Here is a 13,459-nt window from a genome sequence, read left to right as displayed (position 1 = left end):
GAGCAAGACCTTATCTCAAAAAAAAAAAAAAATTCCTGATATTATACATACAGAAATTTACCTGATTTCTGTATGTATAATATCAGGAATTTTTTTTTATATACTGGGCAACATAAGGAATGTTTGATTAACATTAAACCACCAGTTAACAAACTTATATTAAGGTATCTGGACTGTGCTGAAGACCATAGAGGCAAGAATAATGGAACAAACCTGGTTCTTCCCTAAACAAATCTATTCATACAGTCTATGGCCCAACATGCCAAAATTTAATGTATAACATGCAGGGGAGACAAAGGAATATTTAAAAAGCATTAAGCCATTTAACCTCTTCCAAAAAAAAAAAAAAGAAAGAAAGAAAAGAGGAGGAAAAAGACTCACTAAAATCATGCTCTTTACTCCTTGCCAAAGATAAGTCACAATCTGTTAAACTGTAAGAAAAGGATTCCTTGAAGAATACATGATTCCAATTCTCCAAATTCAAATTTGGGCAAATTACTTAAAGATACTCCAGTGAGTCTTACATATGGTAAAAAGCTCTCTAAGGTCCTATATCTAAATTTCAACAGGCACAAAGGCCTCCTTAATTCTATTTGTCTTTCTTACTTGAAATATGTGTTTCTGGGGTATGAGATATAGGTGAATAAAGGGTGGATGAAATAAAGAAATAAAACATAAATAACAAACTTTAAAAATATAATTCTTGGTGGGGCACGGTGGCTCACGCCTGTAATCCCAGCACTTTGGGAGGCTGAGGCCAGGAGTTCGAGACTAGCCTGGCCAACATGGTGAAACCCCGTCTCTACTAAAAATACAAAAAATTAGGCGGGAGTGGTGGCGGGTGTCTGTAAACCCAGCTACTCGGGAGGCTGAGGCAGGAGAATCGCTTGAACCCAGGAGGTGGAGGTTGCAGTGAGCCAAGATCACGCCACTGCACTCCAGTCTGGGCAACAAGATCGAAACTCCATTTCAAAAAAAGAAAATACCTATTATAAGAAATGTGTGCATATATATAATATATAACGTATATATAATATATAAAATATATATTATATATAACTGTATATTATATAATATATAATATAAAAAATATATATATATATATTTTTTTTTTTTTTTTCTGAGACGGAGTTTCACTCAGTGGCCCAGGCTAGAGTACACTGGCACAGTCTTGGCTCACTGCAACCTCCGCCTCCTGGGTTCAAGCAATTCTCCTGCCTCAGCCTCCCAAGTAGCTGGGATTACCCACCTACCTCCCAAGTAGGTGGGATGACCACCACCACGCCCGGCTAATTTTTTGTATTTTTAGTAGAGACGGGGTTTCACCATGTTGGCCAGCCTGGTCTTGAATTCCTGACCTCAGGTGATCTGCCTGCCTCGGCCTCCCAAAGACAGTAAGTATTTTATCCTGAAAATATACCTTACAATCTGGTTGGCTTTTTAAAAAGTTTTATTGATATATAATAAGTGCATATATTTAAAATATACAATTTAATAAGCTGTGACATATGTATACACCCTCAAAACCATCACAACTTTCTAGATAATTAACAAAATTAACACCTTTGGTGGCTTTTTGAATCATATAGATTGAGTGATGGTTCCAGGAGAAATAGTTTACAGGAAAAGAAACTTTTCATACAGATTATCTTTTTTTTTTTTTTTAAAAAGAAGCATCCACATAAGTATCCGAATACTGTTATTAACAGATAAACATTGAGACTTTGGGTTTTTTTTCTGCTAATTTATTTATTTATTTATTTATTTTTTTGAGACGGCGTTTCACTCTGTCTCCCAGGCTGGAGTCCAGTGGCACGATCTTGGCTCACTGCAACCTCTGCCTCCCAGGTTCAAGCAATTCTCCTGCCTCAGCCTCCCGAGTAGCTGGTATTACAGGCACGCACCATCACACCCAGCTAATTTTTGTATTTTTAGTAGAGATGCGGTTTCACCATGTTGGCCAGACTGGTCTCGAACTCCTGACCTCAGGTGATCCACACGCCTCGGCCTCCCAAAGTGCTGGGATTACAGGCATAAGCCACCGCACCCAGCCTTTTTCCCCTAATTTAAATATAAGAGACAAGCATACATTGTATTATCCTATCTTAGATTTAGCTCCAAATGAACAAACACCTGTACTATAAAAACAGAGATTCTTACTATTTTCAAATATCCAAGAAAATGAAAACAAAAGTCACAGTCACATAACATTTCATTTGAGAATTTAAACACACACACACATCAGGAACTTCAGCTAATTCCAAAGCAAAACAATTTAGAGAGATTATATCTATAAATCATAGCAATATGTGCAAACTTCCTAAATTTGTTATGTTAGGTCTGGAGGACACCCATCTTGTAGGCAGGTCTACTCTAGGGAAAACCGAGGAAGAGTGTCTTCAGTAACTGTCAAAAGCCTCCAACCCACGTTTTATTCCCCTTCCAGTGATTCTTCCATTTTTTTTTTAGGAACTTCCCTTGTCCATGGGGCCCATATTGATGTATCAGGCTTCTCAAAGCTATGAAATAATTTTTTTTTACACAGTGTCTCACTCTGTCACCCAGGCTTGAGTGCAGTGGCTCAATCATAGCTCACTGCAGCCTTGACCTCTTGGGCTCAAGCCATCCTTCTGCCTCAGCCCCCCAAGAAGATAGCTGGGAAAACAGGTGTGCACCACCACCTATAGCTAATCTTTTTTGTGCAGACACAGGGGTCTCACTATGTTGCCAGACTGGTCTCGTACCCCAGGCCTCAAGCAATCTTCTCAACTCAGCCTAGCAAAGCACTAGGATTACAAGTGTGAGCTACTGTGCCCAGTCTTGAATAATTTTTATTCTCAAGAAACTAAAATATATCCATACTGTGTCCATATATTCTATTCTGAGGCGCACTTTTTGCTTCCCAAGGTGATAGCTAGTAAATGTAATAAATGGGTAGAATGTGTGCTCCATTCCCTTTTCCTCTCCTCTCTTGCTGAGCCACTGCAACAGCTAGCATAGAGACTATTCTACCCTTAGGTGTCCATGGACAAAAAGAAAGCCTGCTAACCATTTTTGCCCAAACTTAAAAGGAAGGATGGATTCCCAGGAAGGCCACTTAGAACTTCTTCTAGAAGGTAAGTTCACTTGATGCAAGACTAGGCTTACTGTAGTGGTCCACCCTAGACTCCCCATTAAGCTAAATTACATATTGCCTAATATAAATGATTTAATTTTCATATGGAGCTCTTTTGTCTCTAACTGGACTGTGAACACCATTAAAGGCAGATGCCATGTCTTATTATTAGTCTCTGACAGCCCCAAGCACTTGGGACATGTATTAAATATTAATAAAAATGAAACAATTAATGAAAATCATTATGTTATATTATACTGTATTAATGCTACTTGTACTGCATAGATACTTAGGTATATCTACTTTAATATCTGAGGTGGAAGTGAACCCTAAGAGTTTTATTTGTTTGTTTGTTTAGGAAATTACATAGTACAATCATAGAAACAAAAAATTAGTTCTTAATGTATGCTAGACAAAGAAAACTTAAGATTTTCTTGCTAATTGTGCAATATAGCAGAGATGACTCCATTTCCATTGTGCAATTTTCAATGTTACCCTTTTTCTCAGGCTCTATTACAAAGAAAACAAAGCAATAGGATAAAACAACTTAAAAGTTTAAAGAAAACCTAGGAGAAATTTCAGACTCTGTCCACTGTAAGGTTTTCCAGGGTTCAGAAATGAGGATGATTCATGATTTCTGTTGGAAACTACTGACATTATTGTTTTTAATATTTCAACTCAAAGTCAAATAAAAATTGTCCATTTAAGTGAAATTTTGTTTTAAGATTTAGGATTCCTTTTATACCAAGTCAGCAGGCATAAAATCCATGAAAAGAATCCTTATTTTTTTCAGGTCATTATTGTACAATATTTCATTATAACTACTCCAAATAGTAGATAACAAGCTGTAAATACCCCCAAAATAGTTTGGAATTTCCATGAAGGCAGGCATATTCATCCCTCTTCTTCCCCGCTATATCATACGTGTTTAATAAGAGTAGCTGACCCATAGTAAGTGCCCAATAAATATCTGTTGAATTAACTGAATCAGTAAATGAATAGAAGCCCAAAATGGGACGTATATGTATAAAAAAGATCAAACTTCTTCCATGAGGCATAGATTTTATAAAGTACCATTTCTGGGAAATATCTTATTTAATCAACTCCAAAACTCAGTTTATCTAATTTTGTATTCAAATTGTTTAAAAAGTAAAAATAGACTTTGCTTTTTAAATCAAAAGGAGGATTTATTTTTGTTTAATCAAATTTAAAGCTTTTCTACTACTGATGTCGAAATAATGTCAGATATTTTGAGAAACTATTAAATATTTTCTCCAGATCAATGAAGTTTGGTCCTTACGAAAACTCTTACTTACAGGATTTTTATGTAAATCTTTTATGTTTAAAAATACATTTTTTTATACTCTGATTTTCTGGATAAAAAGAGCCCTTAAAATCAAAACTAAAGTTAACTCAAAGGGATACATTTCATTTAAGTTGAAGCCACAGAAGACAATGAAGCTGATGGTTACTTCACCAGGGACCATTAATCATTCCACAATGGTGAACCTTGGAAAATGTCACAGCGGACGTGGTCTGATGTTCTGCCTGGCTTTAAGGAGCCAACAACAAAACAAAACAAACTAAACAAAACAAAACAAAAGGAGCTGCTCATCCCAGCTGATGTGATGTTCTCAGGCAAGCCACCCTCCTCGTGGTCAGGTGGCGATGATCATGGGAGAAACCATCTCCAAAGCTCACCAGGGCACCAGACGTGCAATGAAAAAAAAAGCCTGGATGAAACAGTTCAAGATAATGTGAAAAGAAAAAAATCTGTGGGCTCCTCCACATAAAATAGATTAATAGAAAATCAGTAAGTAATAAACATGTTACAGTTTTCCCTTGTTACCACCTCACACAAGCTAAAACTTGGTCTTAGGTTTATGACGTGGTCCCTTAAGTTTGTGTAGCTAAGATGATTAGAGAGCTCATCTTCCGAAACAAGGCAAAACAAATGTTCTATAGAGAAGGTCTTTCCATCAGTCTCATAAAGCAGACTGAAATAAATAAAAACTCCTACTCCATACCTTATATAGAGGCAAATGCAAAGGGAGCTAACAGAAAAAACCTGCTATGATCAAGGAAAAAGAATTCCTATGATTCTTGGGAGGAAGACAGGACAGAGTAAAATGAAGATGCTGCATAAAAAGAAAAGACAAACGTGGAAATATTAAGAAAACTGAAATACAATGTAAGAACAAAAAGAAGGGTGTGAAAAACAGATGAAATTTAAATAAAAGGTAGACTAGTTTGACCATTTTATTTAATATGTTAAAGGTAAATATTCAATACCAAAGAGTTATACATACCAACACACAACACATTATAAACACCAATGTGAACTTTAAATTCAAAAAGAAAACTGATCATTCTAAGTTTCAATGAGTTGGCTACTGAACAGTAAGGACAATATGTTTTTTAAAGTTGCTTTCTGCTTAGAAACCTCATATTTGAGGATCACTATTCACTCTTCTTAAAGTCAGTTAAAAGAAATATTTCTTTACGTGCCTTATTTGTTTTAATAGTTGTTATTCTGAGTACACTAGAATTTCATTTTCGCTTAAAAAAAGTGAGTAACATCATGAGGTTGTGACAATTCTGCTAATAATCACAGAGACATAAAACTGGAATTCAAAGGAATGTATATAATGCTAATTATATACATTGACTTTTAAATTTTAATAATTCCTAACTCATTGTTAGGGACAGTTTCTTAAAATGCAGCCTTTCCACACGGGCCTTCCCTAGCTTTCCTAAATACAAAATTAGCTGAAATAAATTAAATCTTCCAAGCCACTGTATTTTGAAATAATGCATATTTCACTGCATTCAAGGTAAAAAAAAAAAATTAGTATAAAGAAGGGTCCTTTCCAGGGATTCCATTCTTCTCAAAAATAAATAAATAAATAAATAATAAAACAAGATGGGTCCTACAGCCAAGTAATCCTTTTGAAATTTAAAAGTAAATAATATGATTAATTTTTCTATTTGAATACACTGCTAATGGAATCTAAGTCTGAACACGTTTTCCTGCAATGCAAATATAAGTTTTATAAACTTTAACTTAATAAAATGTATTAACTCTCAGATACCTGAAGTTTGTTCTCAAAAATATCAACATCTGTTATAACCCAAGATGTACCAAAATCTCAGTGTTAACATTTAAAACCCCATTCAGCTAAACCAAAGTTCATTGCTTCTTTAAAAAGTACCATATATATATACATATATATTTTTGTGAACATACTAGTAAAAAGTCTCTTCACATATAAAATTAAAAGGAAAAATGCCCATTAGGTAAAAAATCTGAAAGGTCACAATTTTTAAATAATGATGAACAAATATTCATTTATAAATGCTAATGTTTACTTTGTATTTGCTTGCATTGTGTCCTTCTCAAATGCTTTTAAAAAGCACTTACGACTGACCCCTACAACTTCCTCTGTGAGTGAGCAGAGGGTAACTGCCTTCACTCATGGAGAGTGGTAAAGGTTAAGTGTAATGCTCAAGGTCACATGCCAATCAGTAGCATCACTCAGTATAGAACTTCATGGACCTTAATTCTGAGTTTATGCCATAAGATAATGCATACGTTATTTTCTTCTCCTTTTGATTACTGACAAAGTGTATAGATAGTTATCCATGTTCCTAATGTTAGAAGACAAGGATAGAAATCGCAAGCCTCAAAGGTTATTTCTATCCTTCCTTGCTCTTTCCAAATAATTGTACACAACAAACACTGTTTTAAAAAAAAACCTGCGGAAATTGTATAAGTCTGTAAAATACTAATAAATACCCAAATGTCCTCACAAAAAAAAAGCTGAAAGAAAGAAAGAGGTGTGACCTATAGAATAAATGGCACGCTAAAATGTGTCAAGTGAAAAATAGACTTCCGATCTTGCATACCAAACAAGCATAGTTTCTAAGTGCTTATAAATTATTATTTTTTAAAGTTTCACTGTAGATTAGCTGTTTTAAATGTATCAAAACAAAAAGGGCAAGTTTTCTAAATTAATTGTTTTAGCCAATGAAAATGTAATATATTCAACTAAACTGGGTAACTGATGATTTGGTTAAACGAAGATTTATATACACAAAATTGCCCACATTGTAATAGATATTTCACATATGTATTTGAAAAGTTTTAACAATGTGATGGAACACTGTAACAATTCTGAGTAGATTAGTATTCAGATTTTATCACCAAGGATCTCTAATGAAAGATAATTCTGGCTTTTTATAACTTCAGAGGGCTCAGTAATTAGACTGGATTTTATTGATAAGTAAAATAGAATGATTCTATAAATGAGGCAGGTGGTAGGCCCCATCAACTTTGCTTATTTTGAAAAATATATTCCCCAACTGAGTAACCATATTAAGCATATGGTAAAGTTTAAAGTGTGTTTTATTTACTAATTACATATGCTTCCTTTATGATTCCTGCCACACTATTTAGTGCAGCTATTTCAATAGCTAATTATTTATTAAGACCGCTCAAGAGAAAGTTTCACTCTTGAATGGAAAGAGAATAAGGATGTGGTCCCTAAGGAAATGATGCCATTTTAAATTTCACAGAATTAGGCTGACACATTATTATCATTAATCTGTAACAGATAATAACATCATATCATCATTTTTGGGACATTCCAAATCTAATTCATATAATTCATATTAATTATAAACAACATCCAACTTAATGACAGAAAGTGTGGGAGTCAGAAGATTTTATGATTAAAAACTGGACATGTCAGGTATCAAAGGAGGATATGACAGGCATACTTTTCACACTATTTTCTGTTTAATCTTGAAAATAAAAAATAGTTCCATAATGAAAAGTAAATTATACTGTAATTCCTCTCATTTATTCTCTATTTGCAAAAATAATTGAGAAAGTGAAAATTCAATTCAATAATACAAATAATAGTATTCTCTACAATATCACTTATAACGTCACTCAACTACTATAAACATGAGAGTAGCATTATTTAATTAATTTCACATGCATTAATTAAGCTTCTTTAAATACAAGGTACTGGGCACTGGAGATTAAATTATAAATGAAATACTATTCTTACCCTCAAAGAGCTTTCTGTTTAACAGGAGGGAAAACCACAGATAACAGCAAATATGTGATATGTATTACACTTACAATAGAGGTATGTACATTCTATTATGCAAGTTTAAATGAAAGGGGATCAACTCAATTCATTCAATAGCTAAATTTCTTTTTTTCTTTTTCTTTTTTTTTTTTGAAACAGGGTCTTACCAAGCACAGTGGCTCATGCCTGTAATCCCAGCACTTTGGGAGGCCAAGAGGGGTGGATCACTTGAGGTCAGGAGTTTGAGACCAGCCTGGCCAACATGGTGAAACTGTGTCTCTACTAAAAATACAAAAATTAGCTGGGCATGGTGCTGTGCACCTGTAATCCCAGCTACGCAGGAGGCTGAGGCAGAATTGCTTGAATCCAGGAGGCAGAGGTTGCAGTGAGCCAAGATTGCGCCACTGCACTCCAGCCTGGGTGACAGAGTGAGACTCTGTCTCAAAAAAAAAAAAAAAGAAAGAAAGAAAAAGAAAGAAAAAAAGGGTCTCTGTCGCCCAAGCTGGAGTGCATGCAGTGGCGTAATCACGGCTCACTGCAGCCTCCACCTCCAGGGCTCAGTAGCTGGGACTACAATCATGTGCCACCACATTCAGCTGATTTTTGTATTTTTTGTAGAGATGGGGTTTTGCTGTGTTGCCCAGGCTGGTCTCAAAGTCCTGGGCTCAAAGTCCACCTCAGCCTCCCTAAGTGCTAGGATTACAGGCATGAGCCACTGTGGCTGGTCCAGTAGTTCTGTTTCTTAAAGGGTCATACAAACTCTAGATTAAAAGTAGAAATCCCATAAAACAGGCATATTGATAAAAATTTTGATTATTTTATTGATAATAATTTTATCTTTACAAAAAATTGTCTAAAAAACATATTCATATTTCAAGATATGCAAAGCACATAAGAGTTAAACTTGCAAAAATGCACCAAAGACTACTCAAGATCTTCGCATATTAACTCATTCTGTGCAATCACAATAACCCTATGAAGTAGGTGCTATTATTTCCATTTTACAGATAAGGAAACTGAGGCTAACTTGGTCAAAGTCACAAAAATAATGAGGAAAAGCTGGGGTTTAAACTAACGGAATCTGGTTCTGGAAGCCCCACTCTTTTTTTTTTTTTTTTTTTTTTTTTAATTATTTTGTAGAGACCGGATCTCACCATCTTGACCAGGTTGGTCTCAAATTCCTGAGCTCAAGCCATCCTCCCACCTCAGCCTCCCAAAGTGCTGGGATTACAGGCATGAACCAGCGTGAGGTCTTACTCTTAACCACTACACTAGACACCTCTCTAAGACTGCTGGTGATGGTGGGGTAGCTAACCTGGAGTGCTCTGTGACATGTGCTCTCATGCAACCTTACAACAACCCCTTGAGAAGTCATTCTTTCCATCTACAGGACAAAACCACAAAAGCCAGGTTAGAAACGTCCCCAAGGTCACACAGCCAGTGAGGGATGGTGATAAGATTCAAACTCTGGCAGCATGGCTCCCTTGTGCTATGAGGTCTTTCAATAATTCAGTCTTACACTCATAAAAAAGGTCACATGATAAAATTTACTAAACAACTCAAAAAGCCTTTGTAGAAGTCTTCCTGAAACACTCTGGAAGGTTTTGGGGCTTATGACAAGCATTTCTTTAAGACAGCATTTACATTTAAGTCACTTTTCATCTTTACTACTTTGGGCTGATCATAAACACATTTCTGCTCTTTAAAAAGAAATCTTTCTGTAGCAACTTGGCAGATTTCAGTACAGGAACAGTCTATTCTTTAAAATTAAATTTAGTAACAACTTATTCTGGTTACTCTGAAAGAGAAGGAGAGAATGAACTATTAAGAGGCCTTTCCTGTACTTTAATATTTCAAAACATGTTTGGTTTGGCCTCATTTGAATCTTGTGGACAACTAGCCCAGAACTTGACTCAAAAAGAGTGATACCATTTTAAAACAGCTGAATTCTAAAAAGCAACCTCAGAAGCCAACTCTGAGCAACTATTTCTCATAATTTTTACTTTTACTTCAAACAAAATATGAAAGATGCATATGGCAACATCCTCATAAAGCATATATGGACAGGTATTTGTACTTCTGAGCTATGGACAACCAAGAAACCAAATTAAAATTTTACAAAATTCTGTAGTATGACATCGCTGCACAAGCAATCAAGTACACAAAAGATGGATATCAAAAGAGAAATAATCCATATTTATCTCATATCCTTAACATGCTCCATTGTGTCCAGTGACTGAGAAATTTAAAACTCTGTGTTGTAATGCCTCCCTGGAACAGAGATGAACTAAAGATGAAGTGTCAAGCTGGATTTCCACCTTACCTTGCTTTCCTCCAACAGGTTCAAAGACTTCATAACCTTTGATACGGACTTGATATTTTTTCAATAGGGAACCCATAAAACTATTTTCAAATAAAAACACTAAGCAATGCCACTAGACAATCTGTCTTTCTCTGCTTTATCGCCGCTCTATCGCCACGCATTCAAATTAAAAATACCTTTCTGCCTTGCCTTTATTGAATAAAAGTTTAACTTTGAATTGGAAGAAAACGTACCCATCGTCCCTTTTACACTTTTTGCAGGTGATAGAATCTATTAGATCAGATTGGTGGCTATTACTGCCCTCTAAGCATCCTAAAGACAGAAAGCATGCCATTACCAAATGTTTTATAAGCGTTATAATGCCCCGATGGTGGAAGTCTGGCAATACCTAGATATACAGCAAGGCTGGTGAATAAGGAGCTGAGGGGCGGGGGAAGCGAGAGCAAGGGAGGGAGGAAAGGAGGGAGTCGCCACCTTAAATCCACGCCGGACCGGGAACCTGCAGCCCACAACCTGATCCCTGCCCTCCCCAACAGTGGACCGGCCACCACATTTTTTCAGATCCTCCCCACCCAACCCAGCACAGCACTCACCCTTCTGCGAAGAAGTCGGCACCCGGTCCAGCTCCGAGACGGGTCGGGGTGGCAGCGAGGGAGGGGACGTCTGGGCTGTGGGCGGGGGGTGTCTGTGCGTCACTCGAGTACAGGACGGTGAGTTCGAGGGGTGGGAGCGCAGAGGAGCGGGGAAATCAAGTCACGGCCGAAAAGGGAGAAGGAGAAACGGAGGGTTGGGGTGATGGAGCGCCCCCTCCCTAAAATAAACCCACCGGCCCCTACGATCTCTGCCCCAGAGAGGGAAAATAAAATCAGGGGAAATAATAGACCGACCAATAAATCTCTAAAACGACGACGAGCGAGGAACAGACTTTAATTTAAAGGGGGGAAAATTGAGCGAGGGCTGGAGGGGAGACAGAGGGAAGCGGTTCTGGGTCTATCCCATGCCTTTGCAGTCCCCAGGCAGAGGAGAAGGCTGGCTGAGGGGAAGTTGCAGCGGCTCCCGAGGAGGAGGAGGAGGAGGAGGAGGAGAAGGAGGAGGAGGATGTTACACCGTAACAAGTACAGACAGCCAGCCATGGATCAGAGAGGCGCTGCAAGCAGGAGCAGGGGCGGCCGCGGCGGGGCGAGCGGCGGCGGGCGGCAGCACCGCCTGCTCGGCTCGCTCAAGACATTTAATTGGATTGATGGGTTGTGCAGTGACTCACAGACTTTACAGAGTCGTACAGCAATCCCCGCCCAGCTGGACAGGGGAGATGCGGCGGGGAAGGGCGGGGTAAGGGGGCCGACGGAGAGCTGGGCTGGGAGGCGGCGACGGGAGGGTGAGGAGCTGAGGGGGCGGAGCGGAGCTACCCAATGGCGAGGCCCGTCGTTCCGACGGGCGTGGGCCTCGGCCTATGGCGGCGCGGCTCGTTAAGCGGCTGGCTGCACCCCTGGCCCAATGAGTCTTCTAAGGACACTGCCGCGAACGGGGCGGGGGCAGTGGAGTGGGGGGTGGGGAGAGGTGGGTGGACGTTCAAGTGTGGGGTGGAGGGAAGGAGGAGGCGCCGGAGACCCGCGGAGGCACTCGGCACTCCTCGCTCCAGAAGTGCGCCTTCTGCCAATCCGAGCGCCTCGCGGGAGTGATGGACGTGAGCGTGTGGCCAATGGGAAGGAGAGGGCTTCCGCAGCCGGCCAGAAGGGAAGGAGCGGGCGGGCCCGGCCTCCCCCTCTCCACCAGCGCCTCTCCGGGCCCGCCCTCCCCTCCCGCGCGGCTCGGGTCAGTCACGCAAATAACAGTGTGAGGGCCGGGGCCGCGCGGGGGGGCGGGGGCCCGCTGCTGGCTGCGTGACAGTGATAGGGACTGGCTGTGCCGCCTACTCTGATCCGGCAGGAGGAGGCGGCGGCAGAGGCTGGCTCCTTACTCTGCGTGCAGGCGGCTGCTGCTGCTCAGCCTCTGCCTGGCGCTGCCGGGGAGCCCCTGCGGCCAAACCCCACTCCCGGGGGACAGCCAGATTTGGAGTGAATCAGATCACACAGTGCCCACTCTTGGATACCGCTCTGGGGGAAGTCTGGCGGGGCTGTGTGCTGGGATCTGAGGAGGCTGGAAGCCGTAAGCGGGAGGCTTGGCCGTGACATTTGCCCCTTGCTTACTTGCCTGTTTTCTGGGAAAGTCAGGGTAGGGCGTGGGCAGGTCGAAACAGCTCCTGAATAGTCCTGTTTCTTTACTGAGTTTCTGGAAAAGGCACTTCTTAACCTGGTATGAGCGAAGCTGTAAATGCGTGTCGATACCTCAGCTTCCTCCAACCCTCCCTCCCGCACCGCTCTTCCTCTCACTGGCTCACCTTGAACCCTGACGGCGGTGCTCCGCAGCACCCACTACTAGATCTTCTCCTCCCTGCTGATTCCCAGGAGCTATGGCTTTTCTGTTTCTTGGCTACTGTCCAGCAATCATTTTACAGACCTTAACCCTTTCCACACCCTTGTACTTGAAAGTACTGTAACTGTAACCACCAATAAACCTGAATGGAGATGTTCACTAAAGCAAATACACTGGCAAGAACCCACCTTCTTCCCCGCAGGTGCATTTCTGCACGTTGTTTGAGACTTAAAAGACAATTGCTTCTGTGAAGAAACTAAGGAAAGGCAAATTAGACATTGTATCTCTATTCAAATTCACTTAGAATACCCGACATCCCCTTTCCACAAAGGAGTCATCTGGAGAGACCTAGGAATAATTTAGCTTCGGAGTCTTGAAGTGAGTGAAATCTTTACGTACGTGTGTGTGTGTGTATATATATATATATATATATATATATATATATATATATGTATATATTTCAAATATATATATGAAATTGAAACCTACAGTGTTCTGGAATTCAGAAGA

At 39.6% G+C, this 13,459-nt stretch overlaps 1 protein-coding gene across 1 annotated transcript in view; it reads right to left on the bottom strand.

Moving 5' to 3' along the window:
• Positions 1-12,013, bottom strand: part of SERTAD2 (SERTA domain containing 2) — a 119,978-nt gene extending 107,965 nt beyond the window's left edge. The window contains exon 1 of the mRNA XM_055241970.1: positions 11,131-12,013. The gene's annotated coding sequence lies outside the window, so the exon portion shown is untranslated. The remainder of the gene's footprint in view (positions 1-11,130) is intronic.
• Between the last annotated feature and the right edge of the window lie 1,446 nt (positions 12,014-13,459).

This window comes from Symphalangus syndactylus, chromosome 14 (assembly GCF_028878055.3).
Source record: "Symphalangus syndactylus isolate Jambi chromosome 14, NHGRI_mSymSyn1-v2.1_pri, whole genome shotgun sequence".
Classification (NCBI taxonomy): Eukaryota; Metazoa; Chordata; class Mammalia; order Primates; family Hylobatidae; genus Symphalangus; species Symphalangus syndactylus.
This window is presented reverse-complemented; position numbering and strand designations above follow the sequence as displayed.